The sequence below is a fragment of the Bos javanicus genome, chromosome 8 (assembly GCF_032452875.1).
Source record: "Bos javanicus breed banteng chromosome 8, ARS-OSU_banteng_1.0, whole genome shotgun sequence".
Classification (NCBI taxonomy): Eukaryota; Metazoa; Chordata; class Mammalia; order Artiodactyla; family Bovidae; genus Bos; species Bos javanicus.
The window spans coordinates 27,339,029-27,355,248 of record NC_083875.1 but is presented as its reverse complement, the minus strand read 5'-3'; the positions used below and the strand labels follow the sequence as shown (position 1 = coordinate 27,355,248).

The 16,220-nt window shown below is 40.5% G+C and overlaps 1 long non-coding RNA gene across 1 annotated transcript; it reads right to left on the bottom strand.

Annotated features, from left to right (window-relative positions):
- Window positions 1-7,925: 7,925 nt before the first annotated feature.
- LOC133252567 (uncharacterized) lies at window positions 7,926-15,992 on the bottom strand. The gene is made up of 2 exons (XR_009737980.1): window positions 15,237-15,992; window positions 7,926-8,378 (listed from the first exon to the last, which is right to left on the bottom strand). It is a non-coding gene; the product is annotated as an uncharacterized LOC133252567 (long non-coding RNA).
- Window positions 15,993-16,220: the final 228 nt, after the last annotated feature.

Below are 16,220 nucleotides of genomic sequence, written 5' to 3'. Positions count from 1 at the left end.
TTCATGACTCCTAAGTGTATGTTCCATAACTCTGAATAGATAAACTATAAATGCCACACTCTGGGTTTCATTAGATTGGGTTACTTCCACAATTTTTAAAAAATGGAAAGAAAAAAGAAAAAGACACCACTGTCAGTTTGAGCTTAACCTTTATTTAGATTCTATGTATCTCACCTCTAGGGATGCTGAAATAAGATGAATTTCGTATTTTAGCAAAGTGGAGACAAAGCATTTCTCTAACAGGTCTGAATGTCTCCTCAAAGTAGTATCGGCAGTCCCTCCCTCATGGTTTCTTCTTATAAAGCCCTGGGGTTCAGTGGGCATGGTTTCAGGAAGCTAATAATACGTTTGAAAGCATGTAGATTGTTAGATGTAGAGGCGAGGCAACTGAAGAAATGGAAGCCCAGAGAAAGTAAACATGTTGTTCCGTCTCCTGGTTCAGTGGGTGCCCCGGAAGCATGCCCAGAGCCTTTGATTCTCAGACTAGTGCTCCCAATCTGATGACACTGCCTCGGGCTGCTCTTTGACCCTGACGTGCCTAGGGGCGGCACAGAAGAGCCTGTTAGCCAGGGTGCCCGCCAGCCCCTGTCCTCCAGTGCCGGGCACCAGGAGGCACGCAGCGGGTGGGGCTCCATGGCGGACGTCATCGTACAGGGTGGAGGGAAGGAAGTTCAGGTTCTTGTATTCCCGCCTCAGGTCCTTTGTGTGAATTAGGAAAACTCCACATTCCTCAACAGAGGTCAAACTCTGCCTGTGCAGGCACTTGAGAGCAGTACTCAGGCTGCCTCTCAGTCCCCCTGTGCCTTTGCTGGGGAGCACTTGTGCAGGCCCAACCAGGGCAACCCTGCGGGGTGCTCTTATTTGCCCTCAGAGACTCACTGTCCTCATCTGTGAAATGGGGACGCTGGTAATAAGAATTCTCCACTGAGGGTCCCTGATGAGTAGGTGAGACCCTGTTGATGAATGTGCTTCATAAACCAGAAAGGATCACCACAGGATAATTATTATAAATAATATGTGTATACACGCACATTTGCAGGGCTTCCCTGGTGGCTCAGCAGTAAAGAATTCACCTGCAATGAGGAGATGCAGGTTTGATCCCTGGGTGGGGAAGATCCCCTGGAGAAGGGAATGGCAACCCACTCCATTCTTGCCTGGGAAATCCCATGGACAGAGGAGCCTGGTGGGCTACAGTCCATAGGGTGGCAAAGAGTTGGACATGACTGAGCAGCTAAACAACAACAGCACACATATGCACACATCCTTGGCTTTTCCATGTTATTTTTCTTTCTAAATTTTATTTCATTTTATTATATTTTTTGGAAGTATAGGACTACCAGGGAAGTCCTGCTTTTGCCATTTTAAAATACCTGAAATGGTATGTCCTACGAGTCCTTACTGGAGAAGGGAACAGGAATCCACTCTAGTGTTCTTGCCTGGAAAATCCCATGGACAGAGGGTGCTGGAGGGTAGGCTGCAGTCCATGGGGTCACAGAGAGTCGGACACAACTGAGTGACTAACATACTCGAGTCCTTACAGTCCAGCAAATGGGCCTTCATAACCAGCAAAATGCCCTTGGTTCTCAGTATCAGAGAACTTGTGAGTAGACACCTCAACAAAAGATAAAGAGCAAAATGAAGTTTATCCCCTAACCCCATGTTTTTCAGACCTGGCTGGGTATTAGAATAATCTTTAGAGTCAAAAAATACAAATACCCAGGCCTCCCTCACCCCCAGAGATTCTGATTTCAGTTTATTGGATGGATGTGGGGGGTAGTTAGAGGCTTCAGTCACTTTAAAAAAATTATGCCCCAGGCCTCTGGCATTGTCTTTGGTTTGTCTTTAAATAACCTTGGAGCAAAACTTCTATTGTGGAATAAAAGACAAGGAAACTTAATAGGTTATTGGAACTAAAGCCCTCAAGAGAAGCTGTTCCAACCAGACTCTGCTTCCCTGTGAAGCTCTGAGGCTGCTGGAGAGGCATCCCCCACCTCCCATCTCGCCACGCCCACCCCCACTCTGTCTCCTTTTATTCCCACAGTCTCTGTGCTTCCTCCCCCTCCACTGCCCGCTGCCTCCCTTTCCCCCACCCCAAGGCTGCCCTCTCTCTAGTATGGAATGTGATGTAGCTGGAAGAGTCGGCAAAAAAATATTCTAATTTAATCTCCTACCTTAAAAAAACAAAACCAAATAATCATGGCACAACCCTTCTTTGACCGCCCAGATTCCTGCCTTAGTTTTCCAGTCTTACCCATTATTCTCACGAGTTACCTACACACTCTGTCTCCAGCTTTGCACTCTTCACTCACTCTGTAACCTCCTCCAATCTGGCTTCTCTCCCCTTGCCTCCACTCACCACATTTGCCAAAGCCATCAGTTATCTCTAGGGAGCCAAAGGAGGTCACTTTGGAAAAACGATATTTTTCTTTTTAATAAAGTTTAATTTAATGATGTTAAGGATTGAATGTTTGTGCCTCTCCCTCCCTCTGCCCACCCCCCCCCCCCGCCACCGCCGCCGCCCCTGTCCACACCTGCCATTTATTTATTCAGACCTAGTTCTCAATCTGATTGTGTTAGAAGGTGGGGGCCTTCAGAGTTGATTAGGTCATGAGGGTGGAGCCCTGATGAATGGGAATTATTGTCCTTGTTCAGTTGCTAAATCACGTCTGATTCTTTGCAACCGCGTGGACTGCAGTACGCCAGACTCCTCTGTTCTTCACTATCTCCTGGAGTTTACTCAAATTCATGTCTATTGAGTTGGCAATGATATCTAAATACCATCCCATCCTCTGCTGCCCCTTCTCCTTTTACCTTCAGTCTTTCCAGCATCAGGTTTTTTTTTTTTTTCTAGTGAGTTGATTCTTCCCATCAGATGGCCAAAGTACTGGAGCTTCAACTTCAGCAACAGTCCTTCCAATGAATATTCAGGGTTGATTTCCTTTAGGATGGACTGGTTTGATCTCCTTGCTGTCTAAGAGACTCTCAAGAGTCTTCTCCAGCACCACAGTCAAAAAGCATCAATTCTTCAGCGCTCAACCTTCTTTCTGGTCCAGCTCTCACATCTGTACATGACTACTGGAAAAACCATAGCTTTGACTATACAGACTTTTGTTGACAAAGTGATGCCTTTGCTTTTTAATATGCTGTCTGGGTTTGTCATAGCTTTCTTTCCAAGGGGCAAGTTGTCTTTTAATTTCATGGTTGCAGTCATCGTTCACAGTGATTTTGGAGCTCAAGAAAATAAAATCTGTCACTACTTCCACTTTCCCCTCACTTATTTGCCATGAAGTGATGGGGTAGGATGGCACGATCTTAGTGTTTTTTTTTTTTTTTGCCACTTTGTTTGTTTTTTAATTGAAGGATAATTGCTTTACAGAATTTTGTGGTTTTTCTGTCAAACAATGATATTAGTTTTTTAATGTTGAGTTTCAAGCACGTGTATGCATTGTCAGTCACTCAGTTGTGTCTGACTCTTTGTGATTCCATGGACTGCAGGCCCACCAGGCTCCTATGTCCATGGAATTTTCCAGGCAAGAATACTGGGGTGGGTTGCCATTTTCTATTCCAGGGGATCCTCCCGACCTAAGGGTTGAACCTGCCTCTCTTGCATTAGCAGGCGGGCTCTTTTACCACTGTACCAATGTTATGCTATCACGAATGGTGTTGCTGCTAAGTCATGTCAGTCGTGTCCGACTCTGTGCGACCCCATAGATGGTGGCCCACCAGGCTCCCCTCCCTGGGATTCTCCAGGCAAGCATACTGGAGTGGGTTGCCATTTCCTTCTCCAGTGAATGGTGTTAGTGCCTTTACAAAGGAGACCCCAGGGAGCATTCTCAATCCTTTCACCATGGAAGGACATAGTGAAAAGACACCCTTTCTGAACTAGGAAGTGAGTTTTCATTAGATACCGAATCTGCCAAGCCTTATCATGGACTTCCCAGTATCTAGAAGTGTGAGAAATAAATGGGCTTATTTAAGTCACCCAGTCTATGGAGCCCACAATAAGACAAATTAACATGTAGACAAGCGCAAAGAGTATAAGTGTACAGCTTAATGAAGTTTCTGAAAGTGATCATATCCATTTAAAGCATCATTTAGGCCAAGAAACAAGATACTTTTTAACTTAAAAAATTATTCGTTTATTTGGCTGCATTGGGTCTTAGTTGCAGCTTGTGGCGTCTTCATAGGATCTCCAGTTGCAGCGTGGGCTTAGTTGCTCTGTGGCACGTGGGATCTTAGTTCCCTGACCAGGGATTGAACCTGCATCCCCTATATTGCAGGGCAGATTCTTAACCAATGGACCAGCAGGGAAGTCCCCAAACAGGATACGTCCAACACTTCAGAATCCTCTCTATGCTCCTCCCCCAGATCACCACTATTCTGATCTAGCAACATATTAGCATTGCCTTTGGAACTTTATGTAAATGAGAATATATAATATGTGCTGTTTTTTATGTTTGGCCTCTTAGTCCAAGAATCATGTTTGTGAGATTCAGGTATTTGAGATTGAAATAGGAATAGACCTCAACTTATTAATTTATGCTATTCTTGATAAATTCAGTGGTTTTCCATTTTGGACTATTATAAATGATATTGCCAAGAACATCTTTGTACAGGTTTTTCATGTACGTATGTGTTCATTTCTGTTTGTTGTATACTGAGGAGTAGAATTGATGGGTCATGCATATGGAGACTGCCAGTTTTCCAAAGTGGTAGTACCAGTTTACGAGCAGTCCATAAGAGTTCAAATTGCTATAGACGGTCACCAGCCAGAGAGCTGGCATCATTCCAGTAGTTTCTTGGCCAGTTTGAAAACTATGACCTTGGAGCATCCTTTATTCAAAATGCCAATCAAAACACAGGACATCAAACTCAGTCATTTTTTACAATATGGAAATTATATCCAAATGTAATATGGTATTCTTATTATATCTAAACTGAGATATAAATGTGGTTAGGGTGGACCTTAAACTGTGATATATCCTTCTCATCTCCCTGTTCCCTTCCCAGTTTCCTTTAAATACTTCCTACCCATTCCATCTGTGTGTTGCTCTTGACAGGGAACAGAGTGATGGCCATTGGGAGCAAGCTGAGCTAGGAGGTGGTGCCTGGAAGCTCCTTCTATAATTATCCAAGGAGAAGGAAAAAGAGGAAAACAGAAATCTAGAAGTAAAGCTAAGAACCGAGATACCATAAACCAGAAAGGGCTAATAGATGAGCCCAGAGAAAAGGCAGCACAGCTGGTGAGGAGAACACAGCGAACTATGCTAAGAGCAGGGTAAGATACTTAAGACTGCAGCCTGCCGGCGCCAACAGCAGGGCACCTTCATGCAGGGGCTCTGTCTGTGTTTCAGGCTCAGATTACTTAAAGAGCCTTAGTAAGCCAGTCTCCTTCCCTGTGTCTGCCTTCGTCAGCTTGTATTTTGGCCTTTCTCATGTTATCTCAAGTCCTTCTTGTGTGGCGTGCTCAGTAGCTTTAGTTGCATCTGACTCTGCCCCCCAGGCTCCTCTGTCCAAGAGATCCTCCAGGCAGGAATACTGGAGTGAGTTGCTATGTCCTCCTCCAGGGGCTCTTTCCAACTCAGGGATCAAACCTGCATCTCTTATGTCTCCTGCATTGGCAGGTGAGTTCTTTACCACTAGCACCACTGGGAAGCCTTAAGCTCTTCTAGGCAGTTAACACACGTTCTCTTTTTTTCTAATTGATTGATACCGACTTCTTATTTAAAAAAAAAAATATATATATATATATATATAGTCTCTACTCATAAGGAATTAAAACTCTGATTGATAGAGCAAAACAGTGTAGACACAGATGACATCAAACTATGCATGTTAATCCAGTGTTCTTGCCTGGAGAATCCCAGGGACGGCGGAGCCTGGTGGGCTGCCGTCTATGGGGTCGCACAGAGTCGGACACGACTGAAGCAACTTAGCAGCAGCAGCAGCAGCAGGGAAGTGCAGACAAACGGACTCCATTTTCAGGCCCCATGGCAGCATAGTTGAGATATTTCGAGAAGGAGGGTTCCTTGGTTTCTTTGCCATAGGCACTCACTTTTATAGTAACATAGATACACTTGGGAACTCTTCTTTCACACAAGACATATAAAGTTAATCTAATTAAGGTATTAATACTGAGAAGACTCTGGGATTGACACTGCCTTTGGTAAGCATTCTGTAATTTATATAAAGCAGATATTGGGTGTTCAGGACACTTTATCTGCTAAATGTCAACACAGTATAGCTGAGGTTGTAATGTGTCAGCAAGGATGATGGGGAGGAAGTCGGAGGGTCAGATCTGCAGGGAGTGGCTTGTTTAGCTTACACTGAGTTCTGAAAGTGTCAGTGGCTCATTCTGTTTGGCAGCTGGGAGCACCATCCTGGGTCAGAACTGAAAGTACTCAGGCCACAAAGAAGGCAGTGAATGGTTGGAAGCTGACCTACTGATACTATCCAGAAGTGTCAATTCTGGTAACTGGAAACTTCCCATGCATCCATCCCCTAGGCAGAACTTGGCTAGATTAAGAAAAAAAAAAAAAAACATTTCTCCAGTTTCTCAAATGTCATTTTGCCCCCAAATCACCCAGTACTGATTAAAGTGAACATTATTTATGTGTGTTTGTCACTCAGTCATGTCTGACTCTTTGCAACCCCATGGACTGTAGCCCACCAAATTTCTCTGTCCATGGGATTCTCCAGGCAAAGATACTAGAGTGGGTAGCCATTCCCTTCTCCAGAGGATCTTCCTGACCCAGGGGTTGGACCCGGGTCTCGTGCATTGCAGGTGGGTGTTTTACCATCTGAGTCACCAGGGAAGCCTGAGCATTCTTTATAGCCATTTCTTTTCTTTTTTTTTTTTTTTGCAGTGCTGCTTGGCCGGCAGGATCTTAGTTCCCTAACCAGGGATGGAACCTGTGCCCACTTCAGTGGAAGCATAGAGTCTTAACCATTGGACCACCAGGGAAGTCAAAAAAGTGGACATCCTTGAGCCCCACTGACAGCGATTCACATGGTACTTTCTGGGGTTGGGCTCAGACAACTGCTTTCTGCCAAGCACACCAGGTAGTCTAGGTCAGGTGGTCTGTGGACCACATTTTTCTGAAATGCTGCCCTAAAGTTTTCCATGTCCCCCAGCTATCAGCTCACTGTGTGAGGTGCCATCATTCAATTTATTTCCAAAGAGCAGGGTCTGGAGGTAGTTTTTCTTTCTCCTCCCACGTTCAAGCTGTCTTCCCCTTCTGCCACTATGTTCCAACATTTTCTTTATGTTCTCACCCTCTTCTCAAGCTACTCATCCCAAATCATCCTCTAAGCTTGAAGCGTTTCAGTCAGCTCCCACCAGGTCAAACAGCTGAGAGGTGAGCGGAGTCCTTTGGGCAATAACCTTTCTTGACCTTGATGACTGCATAGTGGCTCCCTTTGCCAGATGTGCCAAAGTGATGACCAAAGGCCAAGTCTTATGAAGAGTTTATTAATTTGAATTTTTTTTAATATTTTCAAATGGGGGAAATTTCCCATACGCCTCCAATACCAGAAGATCTCGCCACTCTGAACAGTTTTCCTAAGCATAAGAGTCAGCTGGGGTTGTGGAGAGGTCCTTGAGACACAGATTTGTTGTTCATTTGCTCAGTCATGTCAACTCTTTGTGACCCCATGGATTGTAGCATGCTAGGCTTCTCTGTCCTTCACTGTGTCCCAGAGTTTGCCCAAGTTCATGTCCATTGAATTGGGTGATGCCATCCAGCCATCTCACCCTCTGTTGCCCCTTTCTCCTCCTGCCCTCAATCTTTCCCAGCATCAAGGTCTTTTCTAATGAGTTGGCTCTTCACCAACACAGAAAAGAGGCCCACAGATAAGGCAAAGATAAGGAAATGCAAGCCCCCGAGCCCTGCTGCTCCAAGGCCTTTGACCATCGCATTCTGTAGTTTGTTTTTTTTTTGTAAAGAGGCCTTCACAATCGTGTAAGTTTTAGATTTCCCAAAACTTGGATCCACCTCTGCCATTCTGTTCTCTGTACTCCCCTGCTACTGAAGACTGGTTAGTGTTTATCATCAGACTTGCCAGTGGATTATTCTTAAAGAAGAGAAGTATTTTTCTGAATTTCTGGGCCTATAAAAACAAAGAGAAATGGTGAAGGCCTCATACTTCGGCAGAAAGCGGAGAGCCTGTCTTTACCTGGAGATAATCTGGCCTGCATCCCTGGCGTTTGATTCCATGATTCCTGGCTGCATCTACTTCTACAATTCACGATTCCTTAGATTCCTTATAGCGGGAGCACTCTTATATACAGTCGTCGTGCTTGCTTCCTTCTCCATTTCCACAAAGACACATTTCAAGTTCATCAATCCTCATTTGGGATGTGGATGCTAAGGATCCCCCTGTTGGGAAAGGAAAAATAAAAGTGTTATCTGCCTATGGAAAGACGTATTTTTAATAGAATGTCCTGGGGGGAAAGGACTACAACTTCTCTCTAATTTTTACTGTACATGTTAGCAGACATGGCTAAATGCTTTCTGAGATCTCAATAAATATTCATTGACATTGATGATAAAACATGTACAGATTAGAGCAAGGCCTCTGTTCTCCAGTTACCATCTAAGATGTGACTTTTCTATCTTGGTCACTGCTTGGAGCAGATTCTTTCATCCCACTACATTAAACAGTATGGAAATTCAAATATTTTCGTTGCAACAACACACTGTAACATTGGGAATTCATTCATTGCACGTCCCCCTTCCAAGATATTATTTGCTTTACTTTAGTATTTCTTCTGTTGTTCATAATGTTTTAAAGCCCCATTTTTCAGTCTCAAGATTGTTCAGGATTTGGTGATGCTATCTGTGAATATATTTATCACTCAGCAAGAGCCTGCCTCTGCTCCTCTGCAGGAATGGATGAGAAGTAACATGTATTACAGATCATTGGGAAGTAAGTCTTCCCGAGCCATTTATTTGAAGCTGATTTTAGCACTTTTCATTTGCACAGTCTCTTATTCGGCTCCTCTGTTTAGATAATATCTTAGGAAAAGGAAACACCTGTTTGAAGATGTGAAAATAAGACTAAATACAAACAAAAGGGCATGTTGTTGAATGTGGGCATTTGCCATATTTATTTTCTCTTCTTTCCAGTCTGAAGGTGAGGTAGGGGATGGGACTTATCACTCTGAGCCTGAGCCATTAACTATTTTTTCTACAAAATAAAGGGTTGAGAGCCTGTGTCCACTAGGTGGACATTTCAGTCATGACTGTGGAATTAGCTAAGTGGTTGATTATTTTAATGATATTAATGTCACTAAGTTAATTATTCAGTGGTTCCATGTCTTAGTTGTATTTTACCTAAGTGTCAGTCTAAGTTTTTTTCTATTTTAAATTGAAATTTTAAATTGAAAAAATTTTCAATACTGTTGCTAAGCACTATAAACACACTTCCTGATTCCTCTCCAGAGATTAAAAAAACCTGGTTTCTCTGTTAAGAGAATTGTTTTATCCTGAATAAAATTATTCAACAGATAAAGTCTTATTCAGCCATATCATCAATGGCATATTGTATTTTTTTTTTTTGAACTTTGCTTTTAATCTATTATCCCTTGCATTATGCAAGAGACCAGCAGCTCTTTGTGAAGTGAGTATTTTGGTAGCCACCTGTGAATTTCAGGCCTTATTTTATACAATCACTGCATTTCTTAAAGGCAGCCAGGAACATCTGATTCCAGTGATGGCTTACAAAGAAACTGGGTCAACCTTTTGCTAAGGCAAACTAGGAATGCTGAACAAAATATTTATCAAAAATATTAACAAAATATTTATAAATCATCTTTAAGGCATTGGAGACTTAAGGCAATGAAAAATAACCAAGCCATAATCCGACAAAAAGAGGGAAATCTATGGTAGTAAACAGTTTTTGGAGCTGCTTTGTCTTGAGGAGCTTTGCAAATTCTGGAAAAGGCAGCTAGAAGGCTCAGAAGTGAAAGTCACTAGTTGTATCTGACTCTTTGCGACCCCATGGACTATACAGTCTGTGGAATTCTCCAGGCTGGAATACTAGAGAGGGTAGCCTTTCCCTTCTCCAGGGGATCTTCCCAACCCAGGGATTGAACCCAAGTCTCCCGCATTGCAGGTGTATTCCTTATCCACTAGGGAAGCCCACTAGAAGCCTGAGAGCTAAGCAATACTTTTAAAAACTTCCAGGGTTGAGGCAAACCAAAGTTGAAGTCTAAGGCCTGCCAAAGTCACCGTGGCAAGTAAATCCATGTTTTGGGTTGACATTCAGAGGGTTGTAAGGGCTGATAGGAAGTATGTAGCTTGGTAACCTCAGGAAATGCAGCCATTTGGGGATTATCTTTAGTATAAATGGTATTAAGGTGATTCTAGAATGCATGTGCCTTCAGATGTCTGAAAGAATCAAACCAAAATCTTGAAAAGATCATTACAAGAAAGGAGAATAACAGGCCAACTTCTCTTATGAATATAATTGTGAAAATCTTAAGTAAAATATTATCAAATTGAACCCATCAATACACAAAAAGTATATTGTGCTTGTGTATGACCAAGTTGTATATTTCCCAGAAAACTGAATTTATTTAGATATTGGAAAACCAGTGTAGTTCACTACAGAATAAAGGGGGAAATGTCTGTTTACTTCAGTAGATACAGCCAAAATATATGATGGAATTCAACTGTGTTCCAAAGTAGTAATAAATCGGAATCTCTTAAAGTAGACTAAAAGCCACCTACAAAAACTAAAAGCATATGTAGTACTTAGTGAGGGAATGTTGAAAATTCTCCCCCGAGATCAGGAAAAATAAAAATGACGCTTGCTATTACCATTGCTAGTCAACATTTTACTAAGGTCAGTCCTAGTCATGAAAAAGAAATAAGACTAAATTAGGAAAGGAGAAACAATTACCATTCCCAGAACACATGTTTATATTCACAGAAAAATCCCAGAGAATCTTCAGACAAACTATTACAATTAATAAATGAGTTTACTAAGGTCATTGAATTAAATGCTTAGTATACAAAAAATACATTGTATTTTTATATACTATCTCAAAAATCTAAATAATGAGAATTAGAACATACTTAGGAATATAATTGACAAAAAAATGAGCAAGATTGAAGCATAAAGAGATACAAGGGGAAAAGGTCAAAGGAGAAGATAAAATATATGGAGGATATAGTGAGAAGGCCTAGAATATGAGAGGCTGTAGTCCTAGAAAGGATGTAGTGGAATTCATCCTTAGAGGCACAATGACCAAGAAATTTACCACACTGATGAAAAACATTAAGGCACAGATCAAGAAGTCCTACAAATTACCAAGAGTTAGTTAAATAAAAGAAATCCACAGCTATGCACATCACAGTTGAACTGCTGGAAACAAATGACAAGTAGAAAAATCTTAACAGCAGCCAGGGCTGGGGAGGAGTGAATACATATTACCCCCAAATTACAATTTGATGGCAGACTGACTTTGTATGAGAAATAATGGAGTATATATATGAAGTACTGAAAGAGAATAACTGCCAGCCTAAAATGCTATTTTCATCCTTAAAGAATGCAAGTGAAATGAAGACATTTTCAGATGAACAAAGACTTAGAGGATTCATCACCAGCATACCTTTTCTTAAAAAAATACCAAGGGATATTTTTTAGGCAGAATGAAAATGTTCCCAGATGGGAGGTGGGAGAAGCAGGAAGAAAGGAAGAGCAACAGAAAGGGATGTTTATGAATAAATCTGAATGCAATTGGCTGTGTAAAACAATAATAAAAATATCTTATAAACCTATGTCAGGAGGCAGGTACATGGAGTTAAAGTATTCTGGAGTTCTTGCCCTGTCCACGAGTGTGGGAAGAGCGCTGATAAACATTACATTCTAGTAAGTCAGGATTGCATGTTGCAATCTCGTTGGTAGTCATTAAAAAGTATAGCAAAAAGGGTTATAATTCTGAGGGTAAGAGTAGGCAAAAATGGAATAATATACACCGGGTCAATCCAAACAAGAAAATCAAGAATGAGGAAGATAAAGCAGGTGCAACAAATAAGATTTCACAGTAAAATGACAGTTTTAAACCAAATACATCAGACATTATACTAAATGTAAGTAGACAGATCAAATTAAAAGAAATTAATAAAGTTTTATATGACTAGGTTAGAAATATATGTAAGGTTCATAAAAGATACACCTAAATCATGAGGATGCAGAAAGGTTGAAACATAATGACTAACCAAAAGAAAATTAGTGTATAATATCTATCTTTCATCTATATTAATAGCAGATAAAATATTTTTAATCAAAAAGCTTTTGAAATAAAGGACATGATTAATAGATGGTTTTACTCACCAGAAATATATAATAAAGCTAAATTGTATGAGGCTAAGAAAGTAAATAAGGCAAAATTTGACAGAATGCAAGAAGAAAGAGGTGCATTCCCATTCATAGTGGGAAGTTTTCACACAACAATTTTAGTTATTGATAAACATAGAGACAAAAATCAATGAAGACATAGGGATTTAAAAACATAATTATCAAACCACCCATAGACATTGGGAACTGTACTCAGCAAGGGCAGAAATGTACAGTATTTCAAAAAATGCACAGCATGTTTACAAAATTTGACTGTATGCTGGGATCCGAAGTAAATCTCAACAAATTCAAAAGTTTCACATTACACGCTGTATGTTCTAAGTTCACCATGGAATTAAGTTAGAAATCAATTATAAAGAGATTTTTAATAAAATTGCCATGTATTTGGAAATTAAGCTATATACTTCTAAATAACTTATGGGTCAAGGAAAAAATAATAATAGAACTTAGAAAATATCTTGAACAGAATACATTATTACATACTAAAATCTGTGGTATACAGCTAAAACTGTGCTTAGTGGGAAATTTCTAGCTTTAAATGAAGTGGGGATATCTGAAAAATCAATGAGCTGATCATTTTTCATAAGAAGCTAGAAAAGAATATCAAATTAAAGTAAAAGAAAGGAAAGAGTAAAGATAACATAAATTAATGAAATGGTAAATATAAAATATAGAAAATCAATAAACCAAAAATTGCTTCTTTGGAGAAACTAATAAAATTAATAAATTCCTGCTGAGACAGATTAAGAAAGTGAAGTAAAAAATAACCAATTTCTGGAGTGCAACAGGAAACATCTTTTTAATTATAACTTACACACATCAAATATAGGAGAATATAATAAACAACTTTATGTAAATATATTAAAAAATTTAGAAAAAACTTACAAATTCCATGGAAAAAGTAAATAAATTTGATATAGAAAATAAAATAGTTTTGCAGATATCAAAAATGTTAAATTTATAATTTAAAATCTCCCATAAGGAAAACTTTGGACCTTAATGGCCTTAGTGGTGAATATTACCAATCATTTAAGAAGGAATATTTTCAATACCACATACACTTTTTTAGAGAATAAGACAAAAGTGAATACACCTAACATAATTTATGAGACCAACATAACCTTGATATCCAAACCTGACAAGGACACTTTGGAAAAGGAAAATTATAGGCCAGTCTCCTTCTTGAACAAAGACAGATGGACTAATGGAATATAGAAACATTATTTGTGACATACATCACTGATACAGGCATTGATTCTAAAATATATCAAGATTGTTTGCAAATCAATAAGGAAAAGACAATCCATTATGGTCAGTAGATTTAAATGGGTATTTATTTCACAAAAGAAAATATTCAAATAATCAATAAGAATATGAAAAGATGCTCACTTCATTAGTAATAAGAGAAATGTAAATTAAAACTTTGAGATACAACTGCATATTTACTAGAAAAGCTAGCCAAAAAGACTAACATTCCTAAGTTGCAGTGAGAATGTGGAACAAAGGAAGCTGTCAAACACTGCTAGGGAAAGGGTACATTTGTGCAATAATTTTTTCATTTGGCATTCTATAATAAAATTGAACATACGCTATCCTGTGACCGAGCAATTCTATTCCTGGATAAATCCCCAACAAATATGCTTGCATATGTGTGGCAAGAGTACCATATACAAGAATGTTCTCAGCAGCATTGTTCTTGATAGTCCAAAACTGAAAGCAGCTCAAATGTTCAATAAGAGAAAGGAGAAATTAATTCCTGCAGGAGATTCCTCTATAACAGGGGCCAAGGAGCTTGGGCTGGCAAAAGGACGAGTCTGAAAGTGCTCTTTCCTCTGGTGTAGACAGGTTGGGGTGGGGGAAAACTGCAGGAATATGGAAAGGATAGATGAATCTACATCAGCACTATCTGCACCACGTGAAAGCTTATCTTTAAGAAGCACCATTTAGTAAAAGGGATCAGTGGTAAAGAATCAGCTTGCCAATGCAGGGGACACAGGTTTGATCCCTAGATCGGGAAGACCCCCTGGAGAAGGAAATGGCAACCCAATCCAGTATGCTTGCCTGGGAAATCCCATGGACAGAGGAGTCTGGTGGGCTACAGTCAATGGGATCACAAAGAGGCGGACATGACTTAGTGACTAAACAACAGCAACATCTAGTGAAAAATTCCCTAGAGATCATGTGCTCCTCTCCACTTGACCTTCCTCAAATTCTAGTCTTCATTATACAGGGCCATTAGAAAGTTTCATTCTTTTACGCAGTCAGCTTAGCTCCTGAAAGAATTTTCCAGATTGTACTTAGTCCTCTTCTCTCTGCAGGAAGAGAAGCCCATAACCTGGACACAGGAGAAGCAGACATTGTCTGTGGCAGAAGAAGCACAGCCGGTGGGAGAAGAGTCCTGAGAGACACACAGAGCTAGTAAGAATCTCTGCTCCACCTCTGACCGAATTTTTATTGTTGTTGTTCAGTCACCAAGTCGTGTCCCACTCTTTGTGACCCCATGAACTGCAGCACACCAGTCTTCCCCATCCCTCACTGTCTCCTGGAGTTTGCCCAAATTCATGTCCATTGAATCCAACCATCTCCACAAAATTACTCCATCTGTCCCAACTGCAGTGTCCTCACTCATAGAATGGGGGAAAGAATCCATTCAACACACAGCTATATGAGAATTAATGAGGTAATGTCTTAAAAATGTCACACACAGAAAGATGCTCAAATAGTATCTATTACTATTTTCTGTTAATGGAGTCCTACTAGCATTCATTTGAAAATAGGTGGTTTGAGCTTGACTCAGACCTTGTCCTCCCTCCCCACCAGCTACATTAAGTACCCCAAGAATGAGTTAAGTTATTCAAATCAAGCCCTACTGGACCAGAGAAGATGGGCTTATCCCCAGCTGAGCTGATCAGGGAAGGAATTTTTGTGTCATCAAAAGGCATGCTGATTCCCATGGACAGCAGCTGGAGTGGGAGGGGAGGAAAGAGGCAAAAAGAATGAGATGAGCCTTGGGATTCTCATTTGAAAGCTGGACTGTGATGGCACGAACAGAAATCACTGCCATCATAAGCTTCCTGTGCTTTGCTAGCCGGAGGGGATTTTCCTTGCTCGCTTGTTTCCTGTCCTCTTTAAAAGGACTTCTGTCTGTGCCAGCTAGTTCCTAGATGTCTGTATTTGTAGAATCAGAGAATGTGCACAGAAACATGAGCCGGATTCTGGGAAAGACAGAAGAATAGGGGCAGTGAAAGGAAAGAAAAGGCTGGGAGTTGAGGAAAGTGTTATTTGGAGTTGAGAACCAGACAAAGAAAGGAATTTGGGGAAGCAGCTGATGGTGTTTTCAGAGAACATTGTAGTGGTAGAGGTAATCAGATCATCACATATGGCAAATCCAGACCTGGAACCAGCTGTGCATCCGTCACCACCATCTATTTTAGAACTTTTCATTATCCCCAAATAAAACCCCTCTTTCTAGCCATCAGCCCCAAACTCCCTATCCTTCCCAGCCCAAGGTAACCACTAATCTACTTTCTGTCTTTATAGTTTTGCCTATTTTTGATATTTTATGTAAGTGGAGTTGTACCATAGGTAGTCCTTTGTGACTGGTATATTTCATTGAGCATAATATTTCCAAGGCTTATCCATATCATGGCATGTATCAGCACTTCGTCTCTTTAATGCCAAATAATATTAACACTGTTTTTGAATGCTGAGTTTCAAGCCAGCTTTTTCTCGCTCCTCTTTCATCCTCATCAAGAGGCTCTTTAGTTCCTGTTCACTTTCTGCCATTAGAGTGGTCTCATCTGCATATCTCAGGCTAATTGCATTCATGGAAATAGTTGAAACTTAAAATATAT